Below are 14,176 nucleotides of genomic sequence, written 5' to 3' on the forward strand. Positions count from 1 at the left end.
CACATCATTTGTGATGTGACAGCTCTCTACTCGACCAGCCGCACTCAAGCTCTTCTTTCTCTCGATTTCTCGCGATTCTTGTAAGTTTTCAACCTAAATCTTGTTCTTCTATGATCTACACGCACTTCTTCACCATTTTCTCTTTTGAATCTTAACTTTTAACCGTGAAATCAATGGATTTGAGGTGTTCTAGGATGATGCCATCATGGAGTTCTTATGAACTTCAAGTGTTGGCCTCATTCCACCAAGAACAACTCAGATCTGAAGGATTTCCACAAGATTAAACAGTGTTTTCCCATAGATCTACACACATTTATGATTAAAAGGATTGAAAGATGGTTTTCCAACTTTCTTTCAACTCTTTTACACTCAATGCACTCAAAACCGATAGAATCGGAGCTCGTTCTGATCTTCTACTTTTTCTTAGTGATGGGTCGGCTCAAGATCTGAGTTCTATCAAAGAGACTACCGATTTCGGATTAAACATGAACAACCTTCTCGAACAGTGGACTGATTGGACTAGGGTGATTCCTGTTCGATCGGATCACCTGAGTCTTGATGGAGTTTCTTTTGTTTGGCACGTTGTCATACCGTCTCAAGAAAACCGCAAAACTTTCAAAACAATCAAGTGTCGAAGACGATCAGGCCGTTGGAACGGATTGCCGTCCGATTGGATTGCCATCCGATCAAACAGCCGTCCGATCGGCTTACATTTGGTTCCACACTTAAACTTGTATTTTCAACTTTTCAAAGATCTGAACGTCGAACGGATTGCCATTCGATCGAACGACCATCCAACGATGTAACGTTTGGATCTCAACACTTAAACAATTTTCAACATGTTCTATGCATAATCAGTAACTAACGGATTGCCACCCGATCGGATTGCTACCCGATCGAGTGACAACCCTGCTGTGAACTTGTTCTCACTAAGTGTCCTACCAATCGGATCGTTATCCGATCGAACGACCGTTCGATCGATCAACCTGAAGAGTAGAGATACTTCTCTGTTTCCAAAATGATACAACGAAAACTTCAAATCCGTCATACACAAACACATCCTTACCAAACAAGATGTCAATCCAATCGAATGGCCATCCGATCGGATGACCATCCGAACGGATTGACATCCGATCGGCTGGCCATCTGATTGGATTGCCATCCGATCGGATTACCATCCGACACTTGGTACTTTGCACCGTTTTACGCGCCGCTTATCGTTTATGCTATCGTTAACTGTTTAGGCTAATCTCTCTCAGCGCTCCCTTCAATCCAAGAAAGTGTTTACTTGTTAAACACAATTTGTGAGTATACTCGAACCCTTTTTCCTTTACGCACCTTTGGGTGTTACATACGTTGCTTATTCTAAATCACAATCTACACACAACGTAAACACTATTTATATGCTGACCGTTATTGCATGCTACGTGTTATCCGATGAATGCTTGTATGTTATGTTAACACAGTGATTGTTGCCTGACACCTTAGCAAGGATAGTACGATAGTTTGGACTCAGCACCTTTCGTGGACAAGGGTTGTTAAGGGCTTTACTTCACGTGTCCGAGTGCGGATATGTGTTGCGCATTCTACAACTCGCAGTCACGTCTGTTCATATTTCTCTGTCGATAACCTACTTGCCTTCACTTTGTACATGTTACATGCTGGTTATGCGTAAACTATTTCGAACTCTATTATTATCATCAAACTTGTACGCTCACCTTTACACTATGTGTATTGACCTCTATTTTAACGTATGTGACAGGTGTTTGAATGCTTAGGATGCTGTGCTTACCTGCTTTAGTGGAATCAAGTAGGGAGGATTCTAGAAACAAACCAAAAACAATTTATCTATTTTGAATCTGAGTTGTCAGAACAATTGATCTGTCTTTGAGAAAACAATGTCTGTAATAACTGATTTTATGCGATATATTATGGTATGGGACATAATGATAAATATCCGGTAATTTTAGTTGTTATGGATCTCTCCTGGACAATATGTTTCGCTCAGTGCCATGCCCTGATGTTTCCGTCATCGGTTGGGGTGTGACAGATTGGTATCAGAGCCATAACTATAGGGAATTAGGGAGGACTCGACCTAGTCCGGGTCGATGTCTTAGAAAATACCTAGTCTATAGTCTAGGTACCAACAGACCGCCTTGTGCGAACCCACCAGGGGTTCCGTACGAGCTTATTGCTATTTCTCGATCACCTCGCACTCACGCTATACTATCACACTGCCTTTCCTAAGGCAGTCACACTGCACTGTTTTAAAAAATGAGCGAGTGATTAGATCGAGATTAGGTGTGAAAACCGCAAACTCTCGATTAAACAGGAGACTTTGCGTTGAATCAGGAGTGAAATCCGCACTTTAACGCATATTTTCTTCTCTATTTTATCAAAACAGGAACTGAGCTGTTAAGTCAGGGGTGAAACCCGAACCTTGACGACTTGTTCCGTCCTCATTTTGGTTTTACAAAACTCTCACCAAAGTCTCGATGGATTCCAACGACTTAAGTTGCGTAAATAACCAAAAGGATGCGTGCCAATCACCTTATGCTGGTGATAGAGCACAGTCCATTAGGCCAAAACGTATACTAGTGGTCCTTGAGAATAGTCGAATCACTTAAGGCTTGGTAGACATGTTTCCACGAAACCTTAGACAATATATCTTCGATTTCAAGCTCGTAATCGCTGATTTTATGTGTTCCGATTATGAGTCCGCAACTGCCGACTCTGATATTTGTCGTTTTATATGTGATTTTATGTGTTTTATGTGGTTTTACCGGTTTATGTGTTTCAATTTTGGTGGTTTATACGCTTTCCGCTACTCTCTTTGATCAACATACACAATACGCACTGCACATCTATCTCAACACGCTAACAAATCGTTGCTACTAGTGGATGATCGCATGCTATGTTACTCGCTTATGCTATACTACTCGCTGTATGCTCGCTAGTCGCAATCACTATTCTCGAACGCGCGAACTTGGAATGATGGGTTTCTGTATTCTGACTGCCCTATGTGTCAATATGCCTTATATGCTTATGTGCCTTACGTGCTTACGTGCTCTTACTTGCTTATGTGTTCTGTGATTATGAGCCTATGTGATTATGCGCTTAATGTGTTCCTGCGCTTTAGTAGTAGTACGTGTGAGGTGAGATTCGATTATATAGCGTTTTGAATCCTGTGGCGCTGTCTATTGCAGACAATGTCGTCATTCGGATCCTTCCATTCCTGTTCAGCTCGCCGCAACCACGATGACAAACGTATCGCCTGGATCATCGCTAAGCAAATCGCGAAAGTCATCCCACAAATTGTTAGCGAGCTGAATGAAAACGCTTGCAAATCGTCTGAAGAGTCCCGAACAGATTCGCCAAAGTCTGCTTTTAGCTTCAAACAGTTCAAAGCTTGTGGTCCGAAGGAATTTACCTGTGAAGATGGTCATACGGCCATGTTTCAATGGTTCGATTCGATTGAAGTCACCCTGCGTCAGAGCAACTGTCCTGACAATCTCCGAACTGTTAACGCCACCGACGTCTTTCTGTCCGCGCTTTAGACTGGTGGACGACCAAGAGAAACAAGAGAGGAAATGACACAACTTATGGTTTGACGTGGGATGAGTTGAAGGACCTGATGATGAAAGAGTTCTTCCCTCCCCACGAGCTCCAAAAGTTGGAGGACGAGTTCTGGCGTCTGAAGCAGAAGGATGGTGACAATGCTGCTTTAACTGCTCGCTTCAAGCAGCTAAGCATAATCTGTCCGAACCAAGTTAAGATGCCTGAAATCACCATCAAGAAGTATATCCGTGCTCTCCCGGATTGCGTGGCTGATTTCGTTCAAGCTGCAAAGACAACGAAGATTGAGGAAACTATTCTACTCGCTGCTGAGATCAACGACAAGTGAGTCAAAGCTGGGTTTTGGGATAAAGCTTCCAAGAATCTGCATCAAGCCACTACTGCCGCAACCGCTGAAACCGCCGCCACACCGCAGTCATCAAAGTCCTCTCGTCGCAAGAGGAAGAACAACAACAACAGTAGCAAGAATTGCGCTATCACCACTGCTGCCCCGCTCCAAGCTGTACCAAATCATCAGCTGCCTCAACACCACCAAGTCGCGACACCAGTTACTCAAGCACCGCTGGCCAAGCGTGCTTACACTGGTCCTCACCCGGCTTGCCCGACATGTACTTATCATCACCTAGTGGGAATCGCCTGCAGATACTGTGTGCATTGCAACATGTATGACCACTTCACCGCCAACTGCCGTACAGGTCCTCGCTAAGCTCCAGCTCCAGCTCCTGCTCAACAAGCTCTACTTCCTGCTCCTCAAGGCCAACAAGCGGCTCCTGCACCCGCGATCCACGCTAGAGCTTGCTTTGCGTGTGCTGATCCCAACCACTTCGCAAACATGTGCCCCAACCGAGTGGTGAAGCAAGAGCCACAACAGCAGCAACCCCAGCAACAGCAACCCCATCAACAACAGCAGCAGCAGTAGCAGTAGCAAGCTGCACGCGGACGAACTTTCAATATCAACGTCCGTCAAGCTCAGGTCGACAACAATGTGGTTAATGGTACGTTCCTTGTGAATGGTATATATGCTTCGTGTTTATTTGATACTGGAGCCGATAACTGTTTTGTGTCGTTTGAATTCGAAAAGCTCCTTAATCGTAAGCGCGCCCATCTCCCTTCGTCATTCGATGTTGAGTTGCCACCGGAAGAACCATCGCTGTCAATTCTGTTCTTCGTGATTGTACTCTCGAACTCAACAATCACATCTTTCCTATCGACCTTATTCCGATGCAGCTCGGTAGTTTTGACGTCATAATAGGCATGGATTTCCTTCGGGAAAATCGTGCTGAAGTTGTTTGTTTCGATAAAATGATTCGCTTCTCGCTGTCTAATGGTGATTTATTATGCGTCTATGGTGAAGTCGCGTCGAAGAAACTCCAACTCATGTCGTGTGTCCAAGCTAGCAAGTATCTCTGGAAAGAATACAGAGCTTTCTTGGCTAACATCATAGTAGCGGAGAAGGAAAAGAAAGGTAATCCTGGAGTAAACGATGGTCCCGTTGTTCGTGATTTTCCTCTCGTATTTCCTGATGAGTTACCCGGTGTTCCCCCGAGTCGTGATATCGACTTTCGTATCGACCTCATTCCTGGAGCCAATCCTGTTGCTAAAGCGCCTTATCGTCTCGCTCCATCCGAAATGCGCGAACTCTCAAGTCAGCTCCCAGAACTACTTGATAAAGGCTTCATTCTCCCTAGCACCTCTCCTTGGGGTGTACCGGCCCTTTTCGTCAAAAAGAAGGACAGGTCGTTCCGGATGTGCATCGATTATAGGGAATTGAATAAGCTAACAATCAAGAATCGCTATCCCCTGCCTCGAATCGATGACTTGTTTGATCAGTTACAAGGTGCTATGTGTTTCTCGAAGATCGATCTATGCTCAGGCTATCACCAGCTTTCCATTCAAGAGGAGGATATACCCAAAACCGCTTTTCGCACTCGTTACGACCACTATGAGTTCGTTGTTATGCCTTTTGGTTTAACCAACGCACCCGCGGTTTTCATGGATCTGATGAATCGCGTGTGTAAACCATTTCTTGACCGCTTCATCATCGCGTTCATTGATGATATCCTGATCTATTCCAAGTCGAAAGCCGAACATGCGCAACATCTACGTTTGGTTCTCAAGCAACTCCAAGGGAATCGACTCTATGCCAAGTTCTCCAAGTGTGAATTTTGGCTAGAGGAGGTTCAATTCCTCGGTCATATTGTCAATAGTCAAGGTATTCACGTCGACCCCGCGAAGATCGAAGCTGTTAAGAGTTGGGTCACACCTAAGAACCCGTCTGAAGTCCGTTCCTTTCTCGGACTAGCGGGCTATTATCGCCGATTTATCAAAGGATTCTCTAAAATCGCCGTGCCGCTTACTTCCCTCACGCACAAAGACAAGCCTTTTGTCTGGGGAACTGGACAAGAGACTGCCTTTCAAACCCTCAAGCATATGCTTTGCAATGCTCCCGTCCTTGCTTTACCCGACGGAAACGATGACTTTGTTGTCTATTGTGATGCCTCGAACCTTGGTCTTAGTTGTGTTCTCATGCAACGAGACAAGGTTATCGCTAACGCATCTCGTCAGCTCAAGATCCACGAGAAGAACTATACAACCCATGACCTCGAGCTAGGCGCAGTTGTTTTTGCGTTGAAGATTTGGCGACACTACCTTTATGGTACAAAGTGTACGGTCTTCACTGACCATAGGAGCCTACAACACATCTTCAGCCAAAAAGAACTAAATATGCGTCAACGCCGATGGGTGGAACTTCTCAATGATTACGACTGCGAGATCCGTTATCATCCTGGCAAAGCAAATGTCGTTGCCGACCCCCTCAGCAGACGAAGCTATTTGCATAGCATTCGTAATGTGCACGCTCAGCATCATCTCGAAACTCTTATCCGCGAAGCCCAACATGTCTGCTTTACCGAGCGCACTTTGAAGAAGGAAAGGATTCTCAACGATGGAGCCCAATTAGTGAATAAGTCGAATGGGATTTTCCATTATCTGGACCGAATTTGGATTCCCAAGCGTACCGACTTGCGGCAAATCCGATGGGTGAAGCCCACAAGTCTCGATATTCTATTCATCCCGGTGCCAACAAACTGTACCAGGACCTTCGCTATAAGTACTGGTGGCCGGGCATGAAGAAAGATATCGCTCTCTATGTTTTGAGGTGCCTGACTTGTTCGAAAGTCAAGGCCGACCACCAAAGACCCCCTGGCTTACTCGTCCAACCTGAAATTCCCATGTGGAAATAGGAGAGTATAGCTATGGACTTTATTACGAAACTCCCGTGTACAACCTCAGGTCACGATAGCATCTGGGTCGTCGTTGACCGTTTGACTAAATCTGCTCATTTTCTGCCAATTCGAGAAGACTACAAGGTAGAAAAATTAGCCCGAATCTACACCAACGAGATTATTTGTCGACATGGGACGCCTTGCGACATCATCTCTGACCACGATGGTCGGTTTACCTCGCGTATTTGGGAGACATTTCAATCTGCACTCGGTACTACGCTTAATCTAAGTACCGCTTTCCATCCCTAAACCGACAGTCAGGCTGAAAGAACGATTCGTACCCTTGAAGACATGCTTCGTTCGTGTGTCATAGATTTCGGTGGTAATTGGGACGCATACTTACCGTTAGTCGAATTCTCGTACAGTAACAGTTATCATTCTAGTATACAAATGGCACCATTTGAGGCATTGTACGGAAGAAAATGTCGATCACCTATTGTGTGGCAAGAGATCGGAGACTCGCAAATAACCGGTCCTGAGCTACTGCAAGAAACGACTAACAAAATCCTCCAAATTCGAGACAATTTGCTGAAAGCTCGGAGTCATCAGAAAAGTTACGCCGATAGACGACGCAAGCCCCATAAATTTGACGTTGGCGACCACGTACTCCTAAAGGTATCACCTTGGATGGGTGTGGTTAGATTCGGCAGGAAAGGGAAGCTCGCGCCTCGATATGTTGGACCTTTTAAGATTCTGGAAAGGATCAGCAAGGTGGCCTACAGACTCGAACTACCGGAGGAACTTAGCAACGTCCACCCGACTTTCCATGTTTCGAACCTCAGAAAGTGTAGGCTGAGCATGATTTACAAGTTCCACTGGAGGATCTTCAAGTGAATGAAACATTACACTTCATGGAGAAGCCTGTCGAGATCATGGACCGAGAAACCAAGCAGCTCAGGCGCTCACGCATTCCCATTATGAAGGTCCGATGGGAAGGCAAACGAGGCACATAGTTCACCTGGGAACTCAAAAGCGACGTGAAGGCGAAGTACCCGCAGTTGTTTGTTACAGCTAAAGCCTAATTTTGGGATGAAATTCCCTTAAGTAGGTGAGGCTGTAACACCCCGTGTTTCGAAAGTCAAAGTCAAGATTGAAGTCAAAGGAAGAAAAGATTGCTAATTGCGATCTGCGACTCCTTGCTCAACTCCTGTTTTGACTTCTTTGTCTTGTAGATAATCTAATTATTTTATCGCATTAGTTGTATTATGTGGAGTACATGTTAGTAATCGAGGTTTAATCGCTATTTATCGCATGTTTTATTGCTTTATCGCTTATCGCATCGCAATCGCATTCGCAACTCGAATTATGCGTTCTGGATATTGTTATACGTGTGTGTGCTGTTTATGTGTTACTTGTGCATGTTTAATTATGTTTATGTTTGTGATGATTAATCTAAACGAAATCGCAACTCTATCACAATCGAATCGCAAACGCTAAACACCAGTTAATTATGATGATTGTATGTTAGATATAGCGAGCGGTGGATAGGTTATTTATTGTATGTTAGATATAGCGAGCGATGGATAGGTTATTTATTGTATACCAACATGGTCCTTATGAACATCTTGTTCCAGAAAAAATGTCAAAATGCAAGTGAAATGTACACCAAACAAGAGAGTGGATATCAGAGAACTATAGCATGAGAGCAACTATAACTGAGCTTCTTGATGTTCTTTTTAGATGAGACTGCAAATACCTTATACAAAAAAATGTGATATCGATGGAGCGCTAGTTTACAATACTATATTTGTTTCAAGCATTACATCGAGTAATTGGTGTGCAACATCAAGCTAGTGAGTTCCAATAGGGGTGTTCAAAACCAGATATCTGAAATTTCAGTATACCTGGTTTCACTATTAGGACCTGTATATGAATATCCATTTATTTATTTTTATTTATTCTAAACCGGATTTTTCGGATATCCGAATATAAATTTTCGGATATCCGAATATATTTTCAGATATTTCGGATATTTTCGGATAATTTGGATATTTCAATCTTTCTTTAATATTAAGAGTTATTGGATTTTAATGATCCTAAGTTTCACCTATTGGCCGAAAATAATCTCAACTTTAAAAATTCCTTCAAATGATCCCAACTTGTAAGAATTTGGCCCCCATTGAACCTTTTCTAACATATGTGCACTTAAATCAATTAAGAAGTCTCTAGGTACACTTGAATCTATTGAGTAGACCAAATTCTTATATGTTTGAAAAGTATCAATGGGGGCCAAACTTTTACAAGTTGGGATCATTGGAATGAATTTTTAAAGTTTGGATTATTATCGACCAACAGGTGAAACTTAGGATTATTAAAATCCAATAACCCTAATATTAAATATAGTTTAAGTCCTCAACTAATCAAAACATTCCATAACAATTCCCATACTTTTCCAAAATAGAAACACCAAGTGTTATGGGAGAGTTTGGGATGGTTCGTAGTGCATATGATCACTCTGTACTCGTCTTGTTGTTTATGTGGATAATATCATAATTACAGGGGATGATGAAGATGAGATTACCAAGCTTAAATAGTTCCTTCAGTCTCAGTTTTAGATTAGCGACTTAGGTCGACTTAGGTATTTCCTTGGCATAGAAGTATCTCGTTCCCCACAAGGAATACTCCTTTCTCAGCGGAAGTATGTCTTTGATATGCTAACTGAGTGTGGCTTATTGGGTTGCAAACCGGTTGATAGTCCTATGCTTCCTACAAGGAAGCTCCTTCCAGAGGATGGGAGTCCACTGAAGGATACCTGTAACACCCTGTGTTTCGAAAGTCAAAGTCAAAGTCAAGATTGAAGTCAAAGGAAGAAAAGATTGCTAATTGCGATCTGCCACTCCTTGCTCAACTCCTGTTTTGACTTCTTTGACTTGTAGATAATCTAATTATTTTATCACATTAGTTGTATTATGTGGAGTACATGTTAATAATCGAGGTTTAATCGCTATTTATCGCATGTTTTATTGCTTTATCGCTTATCGCATCGCAATCGCATTCGCAACTCGAATTATGCGTTCTGAATATTGTTTTACGTGTGTGTGCTGTTTATGTGTTACTTGTGCATGTTTAATTATGTTTATGTTTGTGGTGATTAATCTAAACGAAATCGCAACTTTATCACAATCGAATCGCAAACGCTAAACGCCAGTTAATTATGATGATTGTATGTTAGATATAGCGAGTGATGGATAGGTTATTTATTGTTTAATACTAGTGCATTGCAACCTCGCTCGAAACTCATCGCAACGCTCAACACATGAATCGAAACGACAAAACTCAACACGCCGGGCACCGGGATCGAGTGGCCACCTGATCGAGTGGCCATCCGATCGGATTGTCACCTTATCGAGCCGCCATCCGATCGGTGACCCATCCGATCCTTACACACTGTCCTCTTTTGGAAACCCTATAAATACCCTGCTGTCGCATCATTTGTGATGTGACAGCTCTCTACTCGACCAGCCGCACTCAAGCTCTTCTTTCTCTCGATTTCTCGCGATTCTTGTAAGTTTTCAACCTAAATCTTGTACTTCTATGATCTACACGCACTTCTTCACCATTTTCTCTTTTGAATCTTAACTTTTAACCATGAAATCAATGGATTTGAGGTGTTCTAGGATGATGCCATCATGGAGTTCTTATGAACTTCAAGTGTTGGCCTCATTCCACCAAGAACAACTCAGATCTGAAGGATTTCCACAAGATTAAACAGTGTTTTTGCATAGATCTACATGCATTCATGATTAAAAGGATTGAAAGATGGTTTTCCAACTTTCTTTCAACTCTTTTACACTCAATGCACTCAAAACCGATAGAATCGGAGCTTGTTCTGATCTTCTAGTCTTTCTTAGTGATGGGTGTTACATACGTTACTTATTTTAAATCACAATCTACACACAACGCAAACACTATTTATATGCTGACCGTTATTGCATGCTACGTTTTATCCGATGAAGGCTTGTATGTTATGTTAACACAGTGATTGTTGCCTGACACCTAAGTAATGATAGTACTATAGTTTGGACTCAGCACCTGTCGTGGACAAGGGTTGTTAAGGGCTTTACTTCACGTGTCCCAGTGGGGATATGTGTTGCGCATTCTACAACTCGCAGTCACGTCTGTGCATATTTCTCTGTCGATAACCTATTTGCCTTCACTTTGTACATGTTACATGCTGGTTATGCGTAAACTATTTCGAACTCTATTATTATCATCAAACTTGTATGCTCACCTTTACACTATGTGTATTGACCTCTATTTTAACGTATGTGACAGGTGTTTGAATGCTTAGGATGCTGTGCTTACCTGCTTTAATGGAATCAAGTAGGGAGGATTCTAGAAACAAACCAAAAACAATTTATCTATTTTGAATCTGAGTTGTCGGAACAATTGATCTGTCTTTGAGAAAACAATGTCTGTAATAACTGCTTTTATGTGATATATTATGGAGATGGACGTATATCTGGATTCTCAGACGCAGACTTGGCAGGTTGTCCCATTTCTCGTCGATCTACCACCAGGTATTGTGTTTTTGTTGGGGGAAATCTTGTTTCGTGGAAGAGTAAGAAGCAACATATCGTATCCAGATCAAGTGCCGAATCAGAGTACAGAGCTATGACAGATGTTACATCAGAGATGATATGGGTCCATCGCCTTCTCAGAGAACTCGGGGTTATCTCTGAAAATTTGATGCGATTATACTGTGATAATCAATAAGCTATACATATAGCCAAAGATCAAGTATTCTGTGAGAGAACTAAACATATTGAGGTTGATTGTCACCTAATAAAAGATCGAATAGTCGGCACTGATATGGTGTAAACCATACTATTTATCTTATATTTTTTGTATAATATTTTAGTGTATTTTTATTAGTATTTAAGTCGGTTTTGTTCAGTTTTACTAAATTTATATTTTTATATGTGTTCGTGAAGTGTGGAGCTAAAATAGAGAAATATTGAAGATACTTGATCGAGTACTGAAACGAGCTAAACGAAGAACGGAGTTTGGAATAAAGCTAAGGGGCCTGAAATGAAATAAATGGAAAGTGAAAAAATCATTATGACATGAGACTAAAGTCAAGGGACCATAAGTGTGCAACTGGATAGAAGTTGTATTAAATCCCTTTCATGTCACGACAAGGAAAAGAAAATGAATTCTTTTTGGATGTGGATGGCAATTAATTCATATATGTCATATATATATATATATATATATATATATATATATATATATATATATATCGCAATTTGGACATTACAAATTAATGGGCTTAGTGGCATGGCAGTATATCTTTTGATACCTAATAAAACAAGAGACTACTGAAAGGCTGTGACAATAAAAACCTAAACAGGAGGAATCATTATTATATTTTTGGCGGCTGGGGGAAGTTGTATTCTACACGAAAATCACATGAAGGCCTACCTGTGGTGCAAAACAAGACTAGGCCTAACTGACGAAGCCCAATTCGTGAAGGGTATGTTTAATCTTAAATATAATATATATTCGTAAACGTACAGTACGAGTGGGGGGCGACGACCGAAAAGAGGAGAAGGGGGCGACACATATACAATTTTATATAGAGGAGATCTAAGGGAATTTCTAAGAGGAAGGTGACTAGTTCGAGATCAAGATTCGGGTCAGGTTTTGTAATTTGTTTTGCTACTCGGTTCAGACTTGTTTCTTTTTCTTGAATATGATCTTGGGCTAAACTTTTTAAACTACCTAGGTTAGATGTGTTGGATCAGTTCTGTTTATTCATAATGGAAAACATGAAAACATACCTGTTACAGCAGACAATGCAGTGGAGAATCCAGTGATAGATGATGCCATCGAGTTCGACATGTTTGTCAGTATGATCTGGTTCCTCCTTAGGGTGCTGACTAATGATGGTGATGATGAAAACCGAATAGGGGATTCGGTTATGGAGAAGAGGCCGATTAATGTTTTGCTTATTAGGTTATGTCTAAGTGTGTAACCTTTTAACCTCTACATAATTCTCCTTATATAAGCACCCAAGAGGAAACCTAATTAGTTAATAAGGGTAACATGGTCCATCAACAATTACCAACTAATTATTTAATAGGTTATTATATATTTTGATCTATATTATGTAAATGATTATAATGGCTACTAGATTAAATATTAAACATAATATATTTAATCTTACATTCTCCCACTTAGCCGAGTAATCATTTAGTATGAGTATTAGATAAGCCTGATCAGGAGTTAACACTCATTTTAGCCTTAAGCAAGTACTATAGCAAAGAAATACAGCCGTGGAATCATTATGCGACTCAGGACCCCCATTAGTCATACTATAGCCTTAATTTAAAACCTAATCGTCATGATCAAAATACGCATAAGCCCTTTGTTTGATTTGTAACTTTATTTGTCTATATGCCATTATACCGGTTGAACATATTCTAAGAGACATACAAAATCAAACTGAGGAAATTTCATTAACATAAAACATAAGCTAGTAATGCTTAAATAAGGTCTTTACGAAATCCCATATTCCGAACATGTTCTTCGTAAACCTTAGGAGGGAGACCTTTAGTCATCGGATCCGCAAGCATATCTTTAGTACTAATATACTTGATACAAAGATTATTTTCCTCAACTCGTTCACGTATGAACATATATTTTGTATCGAGATATAAACCAGCTCCAGTCGAACTGTTACTGTTCGAGAAACTAACGACAGCTGAGTTATCACAATAAAGCTTCAATGGTCTAGAAATGGAATTAACGATTTTGAGTCCAGTGATCAGATTTCTAAGAAACATTCCATGACAGGTTGTGTTATAAACAACAATGTATTCTGCCATCATTGTAGAAGTTGTGGTCAACTGTTGTTTATGACTCTTCCATGAGATAGGGATGCCTGCTAACATAAAGATATAGCCCGAAGTGGATTTCTTGTCATCTTTGCATTTGGCAAAGTCAGAATCAGAATAGCCCACCACTTCTAAATGATCACTTCTTCTATAAGTCAGTTTATAGTCTTTCGTCCTTTGCAGATATCGAAGTACCTTCTTAGCTGCTTTCCAGTGATCTAGGCCAGGATTAGTCTGATAACGGCCTAGCATTCCAGCAATATAAGCGATATATGGGCAAGTACAGACTTGAGCATACATCAAGCTCCCGAATACTGACGCATAAGGTATCTGGCTCATTTGCTCCTTCTCAACCTCTGTTTTCGGACACTGGAATGAACCGAAAACATCTCCTTTAACTACTGGAGCGATGGAGGGTTTGCATTGTTGCATGTTATAGCGTGTAAGGACACGATCTATGTAAGCCTTTTGAGACAA

This window comes from Helianthus annuus, chromosome 10, assembly GCF_002127325.2.
Source record: "Helianthus annuus cultivar XRQ/B chromosome 10, HanXRQr2.0-SUNRISE, whole genome shotgun sequence".
In the NCBI taxonomy this organism is placed as follows: Eukaryota; Viridiplantae; Streptophyta; class Magnoliopsida; order Asterales; family Asteraceae; genus Helianthus; species Helianthus annuus.